Source organism: Agelaius tricolor, unplaced genomic scaffold, assembly GCF_023055355.1.
Source record: "Agelaius tricolor isolate 1412-34295 unplaced genomic scaffold, bAgeTri1.0.p SCAF_3, whole genome shotgun sequence".
NCBI lineage: Eukaryota > Metazoa > Chordata > Aves > Passeriformes > Icteridae > Agelaius > Agelaius tricolor.
The window spans coordinates 17,930,422-17,941,506 of record NW_027269263.1 but is presented as its reverse complement, the minus strand read 5'-3'; the positions used below and the strand labels follow the sequence as shown (position 1 = coordinate 17,941,506).

Below are 11,085 nucleotides of genomic sequence, written 5' to 3'. Positions count from 1 at the left end.
CTCGGGACCGCCGGCCAGGCGGCGGCGCGGGGCCGGCGCTGCCCCCGCGGGCCGGGCTGGCTGTCACGGCGGCCGCGGGCCGGGCTCGCTGTCACGGCGGCGGGGCCCCCTCCGCGCTGCCCAGGTGTAGCGGCCCGGGGCGCCCCGCTGCGCGGGCGGGCGCTGCGCGGCGGCGGCCGCCGCTGGTTGGGCGCTCGGCGCCTGTCGCTGGGCGGCGTGAGAGCGGGCTGGCCCCGCCTCGGCCCGCGCCTCCGCCCGCCCAGGCACAGACATGACACAGACACACGGGCGCTGCAGCCGCCGCTGAGCCAGCCCGGGGCAGCGCGGCGGCAGGCGTGCGGCTCCCGGTACCCGCCGAGCGGCAGCGGCGGCCGCTCCCGGCTCCGCCTCGGCCCGCCGGGCGGGCAGCCGCGGCCCCGGCACCCGCAGGCACCGGGCGCCGGAGGGAGCCGGCGGGGGAAGGCTGACAGCGGGGAAGGGGTGGGAGGCGAGGAAGGAAGGAAGGAAGGAAGGAAGGGGAAGGGGGCAGCCTGGCACTCAGACTCGGGGGCGGTCTCCAGGCACGGGCACGGAGCGAACCCGGTCGGAGCGCGGCACCCAGCGGTCGCTGACTCCGGGCCGGCAGCAATAGCAGCGACCGCGGCGGTGCCGGAGGGAGCCTCTCCGTGCTCGGCTCCGCCGTGCCGGTGACCTTCCCGGAGCTGATTGCCAGGCCGGGGCAGGGCCTCCTCTCCCCGCGGAGAGTGTGCACCAGGCCCCGGGGAGCGGGCAGCAGGCTGGGCCGGAATCCCCCGTTGCCCCCGGGTCCTCCTGGCCGCTGGCGGGGCCTGTGCGCCGCGCGGTTCGCCGCCGGGGAGAGGGCGGGGGAAGGCGAGCGGGACGGACGGACGGACGGACGCGGCCGGGCTGCACCTCGGGACAGCGCGGGGCGGGCAGGCCCCGGAGAGAGCTGAGCTGGGCGGCGGAGGAGGCGGCCACCTCGGCGGCGCATCCCGGGAAGAGTCGGGACCTCGCCACCGCCCTCCTCCTCCTCCCACCGTTAGCGGCTCCTCGTCCCGTGGAGAGTGGAGCTGCCGCTGCCGCCCCAGCTGGGACCCGCTGGCCGACACCTCCGGAGCGCCGGGCTGCGGGGACGGAGCTGGAGCTGCCCGCCTGGAGCGCAGGAGGGGGAAGGAGCGTTTGCTTGTGCAGAGCGGCTGGCGCTGAGCGCCCGGCCCGGGAGCCACCCGGGGAAGGTAAGCACCTTCTTGTCGAGTCTCTGCCGCTTTTGGAGGCGACGGGCGGGGGAGGGCAAGAAACAATCGGTGAGTGTCTCCCTTCCAGCAGCCCGGGGAAGGGGGCACCCGAGTCCTGAGGGCCGGGCTGGCAGCTTTATGTGCTGGATTTTAATCCCCATCAGATCCGGAATTGAAGAGATGCTCAGGCGGAGGCGCGCGTGTCGCTTGCCGGCACAAAGGGGCACGTCCCCCCGGGCGAGGGAGGTTTCTCCGCTCCGCTCGCTGGCTCGGCGCCGCGCGCCCTCTGCTCCGGCCGGGCTGCGCTCCGGCTCCGGCTCCAGCCCCGCCGAGTGCCGCTGCTCCGCGGCCGCGGCCGGGGGAGCCGGGGCTGGCGGCCGCGCCTGGGACGGAGGGAGTCGAGCCGCGGGGCGTGAGCGCTCTGCCCTGCCGAACGGGACCCGGGGGCAGAGCCGGAGTTCGCCTGGGACGCTGAGCCGAGCTGGGTGATTTCCCTATCACCCGCCAGCCTCCCCTGCAAGCCTCCAGCCCGGGAAGCGCTCCTTTGGGAAAGCTTCTGCTATTACCTCCTATCCGAGAAGTGTGTCATTCAGATCATTAATCCCTGCGCACCGGGGGATGGGGGAAAATAGCAACTTGCGGCCCTGTGGAGGTGACGTGAAGTTTGGCAATGCCTTATGTAACACTTTTTGGAGAGATTCCTAGTTTTTCTCTTGTGCCCAGTTTTAGCAAGCAAGTGGTTTTTCTTTGTAGAACATCAGACAAGCGATTTTTGTGTTTTCACCTGAGTACAGTGTCTCCTGCTTTGTTCAGCTTAAAACAGGGGTACTGGTACACAGCATATAAAGACTACTTTTTCCCTACATGCATTTTTAAATGAAAATTAGCCAGTGGAGGCATTTGAACAGTTGTTAGAAGGTCTTACCTTTTTCTGTATGTATTTTACATAGCACTCTTAAAAATACGACAGGAAACATTTTCACAGCACTGATTGTCATGCATGTATTCTGGAATGTATGGATGCCAGGTTGGAAATGGCAATAAATCAAATGTCTTTTAAATATTCTTAGCCTCTTTTTAGACAGTATCAGTGCTGGAAAGGCTGGAAAGACTAGAAAGCACCAGGCTAAACAAAGTGCCATGTTAAAATCAGACTTGGCAATTGCCAACAGGTCAGCATATTTTATTTAATGGTATCTCCTGGACACAGATTTAATTTTCTGTGTACAAAATATTTTTAAACTTGTTCAGCAGTAGAAGTAGAGGAAAATTTGATGAATGGGTTAAAATGTTGCCTAGTTTCCGTAAGGGGTTATGTCTTCTACCAGGGAAAAACCCCAAAGCAAAAATAGAAAGCTAGCCTCACACACAAAAAGAGAGAGTAGTGATTTGCCACATCTCTTCAGACTCCCACTGAGTCGCTAGGGGGACTGGTTTGGATGAGCTTCTTCCCCTCATTCAGTGGTGAAAATGCATAGACTGTTGTGATACCTATGAAATGTTCTTTTTTCTAGCCTTGTGGAGCTCCATCATAATACTGTAAGCTTAGAGGAGAAATCATATATAGGAACTTAGGTGATGAGTTAAGGGCAGGGGTCTTCTAACAAAGTCGTTTTCCTCCCTGCTGCAAAGGAGATAGACAATCAGAGGTTAGTTTACTTACAGGAATAGGACAAGCTAACAAAAAAACCTTACACTGAATGTCTTCACTGTGTTTCAGTATTTTAAAATGGAGAAAAGTGGAAGAGGTATCCCTGTACTTCTTGAAAACTGGCAATTGCTGGTAGGTATTCTGAGTTTGAAATGTGAAATTCTTACCACTTAGGTGTCCTGTGACGGCCCTTGATCAGAAAGGCTGCAAGTCATGTAAGAGCCGCAGTAGCTGCAGAGTCTCTGATGGATAATTGGATTGGTAGGTTGGTTTTGATTTTTTTTGTCTTTTAATTGCCTGCAGTAGTAGCTGGTGCCTATTTTCCATCCTGTTGATGTTTAATTCTCATCATTTTTGGGTTTTGTTGTGTGTGGCATCTTTTGTTTTTGAAGTATATACCCTCTTCTCAGTTGCTGGTAGGTAAAGCATAGCTTGGAGGTATTTGACTGGCAGTAAGGAGCAAGATACTTTTTTTTTTAATGTCTGAAATATACATGACAACTTATTTTCTTTGTTGTTTGGATGACGTGAGAAGATTGTAAGTTTTCTCAGGTCTGAAGAGATATGCACTGGTTTTCTATAAGGGAGCACTGAAAATAGTATTACTTATATCTTGAATTCTCTGTGCCAGCTACTCAATCTGCAGAAATTCTGGAGTACAGTCCTCAGAAAGCCAAAGTGCAGAGCAGGGATGAATGACTGCATGCCTGTTAGAAACATTAAGATCTGTCAGAGGCTTGATCTGAAATTTTAGTGCGTAGGACTTTAATATTAGTAAAAGTAGTATTGCTTCTGAATTAATTATTTTAGAAAACCGTAAAATTAGGTATCTCCCAAGTGCACTTAACTCACTGAACTGAAGTGTTCTTAAAAACAATGATTTTGAACTCGTGAGACTACTTTCTACTCAAATGTGTGGCTTTTGTTTTTACCTGGGATAAACAATCAGTTGTTAATAGACCCTTACTGAAATATTCCCTCTTTTATCCTTTGTCTGATTATTTTAAAATTTTTAGTTTTTTATGTGGCCTTATAAGAGCAATCTTAAAAAATAAACACAGACACAAAACCAACAAATACCAAGCTTTTTTTTTTTTTTCCTGATGTTTTTAAAGGCTTATAATTGGTAAAATTCATAATCTGACTACAGAGTCTTTGCACTGTATGCTAAACTCTCTTCATGCAAACTCCTATTGATATTGATGGAAGTGTTTATCTAGACCCTGAACAGCAATTAATTTTTTTAAAAATGTATGTCTATCCTTTTTCCCTGTCTTGTATGAAAGCCTATGTTAATGAGCTCTTGTCAGCTTTGAAGACTTTTCATCATCTTTATTAGAATAAATCAACAAAATGTCTGTTTTAAGGATGTGAGATTTCTGGTGTATCTTCTTCTCCTGTAATGTGTCTGTGCTGATAACGTTAAGATTCATCTCAGAAGAGAATATAATGGTCAGTGCAAATTTGCAGTTGGTTATTCCTCATGAGTGTGTCTCTATTCTCTTCAGAGTTGGATCTGTTGGTTATTTGCCTAATGCTATGACTAAAGAACTTTCTCAAAAGTAGTTTTGTGTGAGGAAATGTACACAATGTCCATTGCACACATCCATTGCAAGGAAATGTACACACGTGTCCCTTGCACTATTTTTGCTCTGTTGTCTGGGTTTGGCTCATCTTCCTTTTGGTAGTGAATGCTAACTTTAGAAAACAACCGTTGTTGATTAATGCTGGCCTTAAAAACAGTCATTGTTCATTATGCCACACTTGGCATAATTTAAGAGCTGGAGAGTCAGAACTACCTCAAGCAAGATATTTTTACTTTTTTTTTAATTTCCTTTTCATTGAATCACTATTTTTTCTCTTCCTTGTGATACACCCACCTGAAGATAAAGGTTAAGAAATGGGGGTTGTGCCTTGTAGGGATTCATTACTCTTTCGGTGTTGCTTGGTTCAGTATTTGAAGGTCTTGTATTTGTCAGAGCTTGTACAGTGCATGGCTGTAGAAAGGGAGCAGCAGATAAGAAATTCTATTTTATTTGGAAGTTGGTAGCTCAGAAATCAAGGAGAAAATTGCTAGAAAGGATTATCCTGGCCTTGGCACTGACTTTGAAGAAATCTGCCAAGTCTGGAATCCTTGTTTAAGTGCCATCTGTGTCAGAATTAGAAGCAAACTGTGCAAAATAGTTCCATTACTCATTCTAATTGGCAGATCTGACCAGGTCTGATAATGTTTATAGTAGTATCCACATCACCTTCTTTCTCGGCCGTCGCTACTATTTCCACAACACGGGGTTAACTGGGTAGAAGCTACACTTAAAATTATCAAAAAGAGCCCCAGCAATGTCCAGCCCATACTGTAGCAAAAAGTCAGATCTGATAATGTAACCCTACTGGTGGAAGAAGTTGGAAATCTCAGCTGATGCAGGCAGAGTGCAGCCTTCATCTCTAATCCCCACGTAAGATAGGTATGCCTGAGAATAATAAAAAGAAATAGATTGTTTTTTAAGGCTGGAGGTCCCTGTCCTCATGGCTCTGGTTGCTTGACTAGTGAATGCTAGAAGATAGGTGCCATCACCACTCTACTCTTCCTCCATGCATTTTTGTGTATTGATGAGTCATTTCTGTTACTCCACATCTATACCAATTTTTAATCCTCAGGGAATAGTTGCACATAATGACCAAGAGTGTATGTGCTGGCTGAGAGGCAGCTTGTCAAGGGTCAGATCAAGGAAGAGTGGCTTGATTTTCTGTTTTCCCAGAAATCTGTGAATATTAGAGAAATCATAGCAAGTTCTCATCTGCTGTTGTTTGACCAAACTGCCACTAGCAGTGGTAACACCAGAACCAAAGCTTCCTTAAATAAGGACACCACCCATGTCAGTGTTAACCTGCTTTCACTCAGCTGTGCTGAGAGTTATATATGTTAAGAAAACATGTGTTAAGGAAAAAAAAAAATTAAGCAACCCTCTGCTTCCTTCACAAGAAATGTTCTGCTGCGTAAAACTTCCAGGGAAGTTAAGTTGTTGACATGCATCTCTCAATAGCTCCTCTACAGTTTATCCCAGAATGAAATATTAACGTACAGAGTATCAACATTTCATTTCTACCATTAGCTTTTAGATTTTATCTACTGATAGGCATTTGGCAGCTAAGACTTAAGATTGGGAGAAAACTAGAAATTGTTACTGAGGAATCTTCATTTAAATACAAAGTAGAATGAAGGATTTTGTTTTAGCAGGACACAAGAGAAAGGGGAGAGAAATGAAGGGAAGGAGTTGTAGAGTTTTATTTATTAACTGAAATATGAAACTGCTTACAATTTATAGATGGATTTGGGAATGAATTTAAGTTGTTAGCTTGGAGAACTGAGTATTTCTCATTGTGGAATGTCAAGTGTCACTGAATGGTGGAGTGGGGTGAGCAAGAAGAATTGAGAACTAGTCAAGTGAGGTGATGTTTTCAGTTGACACTTAGATTTCTCAATCCATCTTCTTTGGTGAAGTTTCATTGTCTCCCTCTTTCTGATTTCCCTGCTGTGCCCTTGAACCCCTCAGTACTAAATTCTCTTGGTGATTGTTTTCCCTTCTGTCTTCAGTTAATGCTGCTTCTAATCAGTACTGCAAATGGGATTTTATGTTTAAAAATTACTGGACTTCACTGTATGAATCTGCTTAATTCAATATTTTTCATGTCAAAGGTTCTAGAAAGGTGTATGCCATTGGATAGAAATAAGAAATGAAGCCCTATAATTTAGCATTATTAAATACCCAAATGTATGATGTTGTTCTTAATAATATTAGCTTTCATTGTTTTTTTAGCAGAAGGGATGTATGAGGCTTCCTGATATTTTTATATAAATTGAACTGGCATTCACCTTGAGGCTCTTAAAGCAGTAGCTAAATTCTGTATTTCTGTAGTCTCATCGTTTTTCAGTCCTAAGACTGGTTCTAGAATGTGACTCAGATTTAAACCTGTAGGTTGTCATTCATGTAAGACAAATTTTCAAAGATAAAATATTGGCTGGCGTGCTTGGGAATTCTGAAATGAGATAAAGATGGTTCCTACTGCTTTGAAAGGGTGCAATTGTTTGTATTTTTGGATTCTTCCATATTGAGCATACCGTACAATTAGATGCTGTTTTATCAAAGTAGAGAATTGGAGCATTGAAGTAGGTGAGGTCCCTGTAAAGGTGGACATGTTTTTGTTGCTATTATTGGAATGTTATAACTTATATTCTTGATCTTGCTCTTCCAGAACTCTTTAATATCAACTGCATTAAGAGAAATCTGTTCCTCTTCAGAGGAACTATTCCAAGTAGTAGAAATCAGTAGGTGATGATGTTGTGAACCGTTTTTAGTACTAGAAGAGCTGCATGTTGGCATTAACTTCCACAAAGCAAAAATGATCAGTTTAAGAAATGGTAGAAGCTTTTAGTTGGTGATGTCTTCCTCCTTGAGATTTGTGTTGTCAAGATGGGGGTGCTACAAACGAAGAAAGAAGGGGAAAAAATCAGTGCTAATAGTGAGTGTATTGGACTATGGGATGTGCTAGTGGCTAAGCCAAACCATTTGGTGATGAGCAGGAACTTGGAGAAAGAAGAAATGTGTATGGGAATAAATTCTCATCCTTCCATAGCTGCTCTCAGACCTCAGATGTGAAGAAGGGAGAATAGTCACAGTAGCTTAAATTCCTACCTTTCCTTCCAAACATTACAGTCTGCCTGCCTTTTCCCTTGTTCCCACTATAATGCTACTGCAGCTTAAAGGCTGCTAGATTAAAATAGTAGCTTCTAGCAAACTTCTGGGGTCATTCAGTCCTACATTGTTCAGGTTAGCCATGTAATCCTTCATTGTTGGAACACTTCCTTTCCACCTGAAGGCTTTGCTTTGGGAATGATTCCTGCTCAGCCAAAATCAGGATGCTTTCCAGCTGGTTTGGAGAGTGGAGAACCATGCATAGTAATGTCTTGCAATATGGCTATCAGTTTTGGGATTTACATTTCTATTGTTGCTATCTGGAGTCTTTCCCCTTGCTTTTGTGTGCTGTTCTGGGGAAGTTGGACTTAAAATCTCAACTTAGTCATACTGCCAGTTTCCACTACTCTCAGCCTGGCACCTGAGGTATATCCAACTCCATCATATACTAAAAGCATCTGAGGTGCTGTTTAGTAAGCTTAGATCTTGATTTATATTACTGTTGCAATGTGAATTAACTGTGCACAGTTGGTGAAAGGGTTGAGAAGAAATATGTTCCTAACATTTATTCTTTATTAAGATGAGCAAAAATAGTAATATTGTGCCACTAGTATATAAGGAACAGAAACTGACGGCAGTATTTTTCATATGCAGAATAACTTTGCCAATTTCCTAGTCTTAGACGTGTTGTGGAAATAAATCAGTAGGTTCCTGAATGCTTTACAGAGCTGCTTAGAGTGAGGAAAATGGCAGTATAGAAAGATAAACCCATTCTGTGACAACAAACTGATGCACCGCGGGTGAAGTGATTTGAGCAAAGTTGTCTAAGTGGTTAATAAAAAAAGCAAAGAGCAGAACTCTGGTTTCCTGAAGGAGTCACTGTCCTGTGCCTTAAATATGTGAACTATGTAAATAGTTCTTGTCTTTGGCAAGAACTACTGCTTAATATAGTTGTGCCTTAGATGATGAAACCAAGTCCCTAATGATACTTGGCATATAATAATTATGTTGTGTAAATATTCAGAATTTATGTTCATCTAAAAACAAACAAGTGAAAGTTAATTGACAAATGGAAAACAGACAAAATAAATGGATCAAAGTGGAATTTACAAATACTTTTTTGTTGATATAGAGGCAGCGCTGTGACCAGGGGAAGAAAGGAGTGTGTTTTACATCTTGAAAATGGAAAAGAAGGAAATAGGAAAATGCTTAAAGGTGTAAATTAATATATGTCTTGGTATTTAAGAGTTGTAGGTTATTGTTCTTTAAATATATGGAGTTTGTTTATGGTCAGGTGGTGCTAACAACCTAGAGAGTGTAACTGGAAAAAGCCACTGCCATTTAGAAGAAAAGCTGCCATAAATAAACAGTAAGGAAGCCAGAATTTCCACTGAATTATTGACATATGTTAACTGGATTAAAAATATGGCAGTTTTATTGATTGCATCATTTTATATCCTCTTTGACCCATGATGAGCAGGGGCAGACACAGCATTTGTTTGAACAGAAAGCTAGTACCATGTTGCTGGGCATGTTTGTTAAGGGTGCAAGGGTGGGGAGAATGAGAGAAACAGCATTGAGGTAAATCCATGTTTGCCAGGTGTCTGAAGGTGATAAAATTTGATAGAGAACAATTTTTTCAAACATCCTAAAGCTCTTCAAAATTTTCATGGTGAGTTTCTTCCCTTTCTGTTCTCAGTTATAAAAATGCTGTATTATGCATCAGCAGTAAAGATTTCTGGATCTGAGGTTAGTATCAAGATTTTTTAAAATAATTAATTTCACAACATATTTTATTCAACGTGTTTGAGTTTTGTTCCTCAGTTTCATCTGTCCTGCTATTGGACACTCATATATTAAGAAAGGCCCAAGTTTTGTTTCTGTTAAGATTTTTTATTTTCCTTTTGTCCTTAACTTCATACTTTAAGTTGCTGTATATGAAAATAATATGATATGAGAAAAGATCTATTACATTCAAATTGTCAATGCAATACAGAAAGCAGTTGTTTTTTAATTTTATTAAAATGCCTAGGGGCTCTGGTTGAGAGAGGGCTCATTGCATGCTGGGTGAAGCACAAGTACACTGAGTGTACCTGAAGGATACTCTATGATCAGGAAGGCTGGTCTAAACCAGCAGCAAAACACTGGTTTGTGGCTGGAAGTTTTCTGTAACAGCAGTGCTTTGAAAGAGTCAGGTAATGGTTGAGGTTGGAAGGGGCTGCTGGAGGCCATCTGGTCCATCACCCTTGCTCAAGCAGGGCCACCTAGAGCCAGTTGCCTGGGATGAAATCCAGATACTTTTGAATATTTTCAAGGATCGAGACTCCACAATCTCTCTGGGCAACCTGTGCCAGGGCTCACTCTCACAGTGAAAAAGTGTTTCCTGATGTTCGGAGGGACTCCTGTGTTTCAGTTTGTGCGTGTTGCTTCTTTTGCTGTCACTGAACAGGATCTGGCTCTACCCTCCATTCAGATACTTATTCTTGACATTCTTCACTAGTTTTAGCTCCAGGTGGGCTCTGGCTTTCCTGACTGCATTTCTGCATGCTCAGACAGTGTCTCTGTACTCCTTTCAGTCTGCCTCTTCCTGCTCCTCATTTTGTATGCTTTCTTTTTGTGTTTAAGTTTTGCCAAGATCTCCTTTTTCATCTCTATAGGCCTCCTGCCATTTTTGTGTGACTCTGCTCTTCGGGATGAATATTTCTTGAGTTTGGATCCTTGAGTATCAAGCAGCTTCTCCAATCCGTCTTTCCTTCCAGGGCCCTGTTCTGTGGGCTGTTTTCAAGCAGGTCCCCAGAGAGACCAAAGTCTGCTATCCTGAATGCCTGGACTGTGATCCTTGGTTTTTTGCTCTTCTCCCTCCTATTGGTGTTGTGAATGCCACCAGGGTCACTGCAGCTTAAGGCTGCCTGTGACCTTCATGTCTCCGAGGAGCCCTTCCTTTTTAGTAAGTATGAGGTCCAGCACAGAGTGTCTTGTTGTTGGCTTCTCTATAATCACTTGGGTCAGGAATCTATCAGTGCTCTCCAGGAATGCTCTAGATGCTTGCTTATCCCTGGATAAGCATCTAGTGTTGTCCTTCCTGCAGATTCCGGAGTGGTTTAAGTCCTCCCCTGTGAGGACAGGGCCTGTGATTGTGAGGTTGCTGCTCCCTGTCCGTAGAGGGCCTTATCCACTTGATTTCCTGGCCAGGTGCCCTGTAGCAGATGCTCTCTCACTACAGTGTCACCCATTAGCAGATGCTCTCTCACTACAGTGTCACCCATACTGGTCTGCTCTCTAATCCGTGCCTGTAAACTCTCACTTAGCTTATCATCCATGCCCAGACTAAGCTCCATGCATTCTGATGCCTCTCTCATGAGAGGTGTCTCCACCTCCAGGTCCTTCTGACATGCCCTTCCCAATGAGCTTGTATCCCTCCTTTGCAGCACTCTACTCGTGCAAGCTATTGCAATGTGTCTCCATTCATCCCAGCAAAATTATAACCGTGAACCTGCATATAAAT

At 45.0% G+C, this 11,085-nt stretch overlaps 1 protein-coding gene across 2 annotated transcripts in view; it reads left to right on the top strand.

Annotated features, from left to right (window-relative positions):
* Nucleotides 1-1,097: 1,097 nt before the first annotated feature.
* Nucleotides 1,098-11,085, top strand: part of LARGE1 (LARGE xylosyl- and glucuronyltransferase 1) — a 271,398-nt gene continuing 261,410 nt past the window's right edge. The window contains exons 1-2 of one of the 2 annotated variants that reach the window (XM_071422738.1): nucleotides 1,098-1,235; nucleotides 3,061-3,147. The gene's annotated coding sequence lies outside the window, so the exon portion shown is untranslated. The remainder of the gene's footprint in view (nucleotides 1,236-3,060; nucleotides 3,148-11,085) is intronic. The other variant, XM_071422739.1, reaches the window with a different exon arrangement.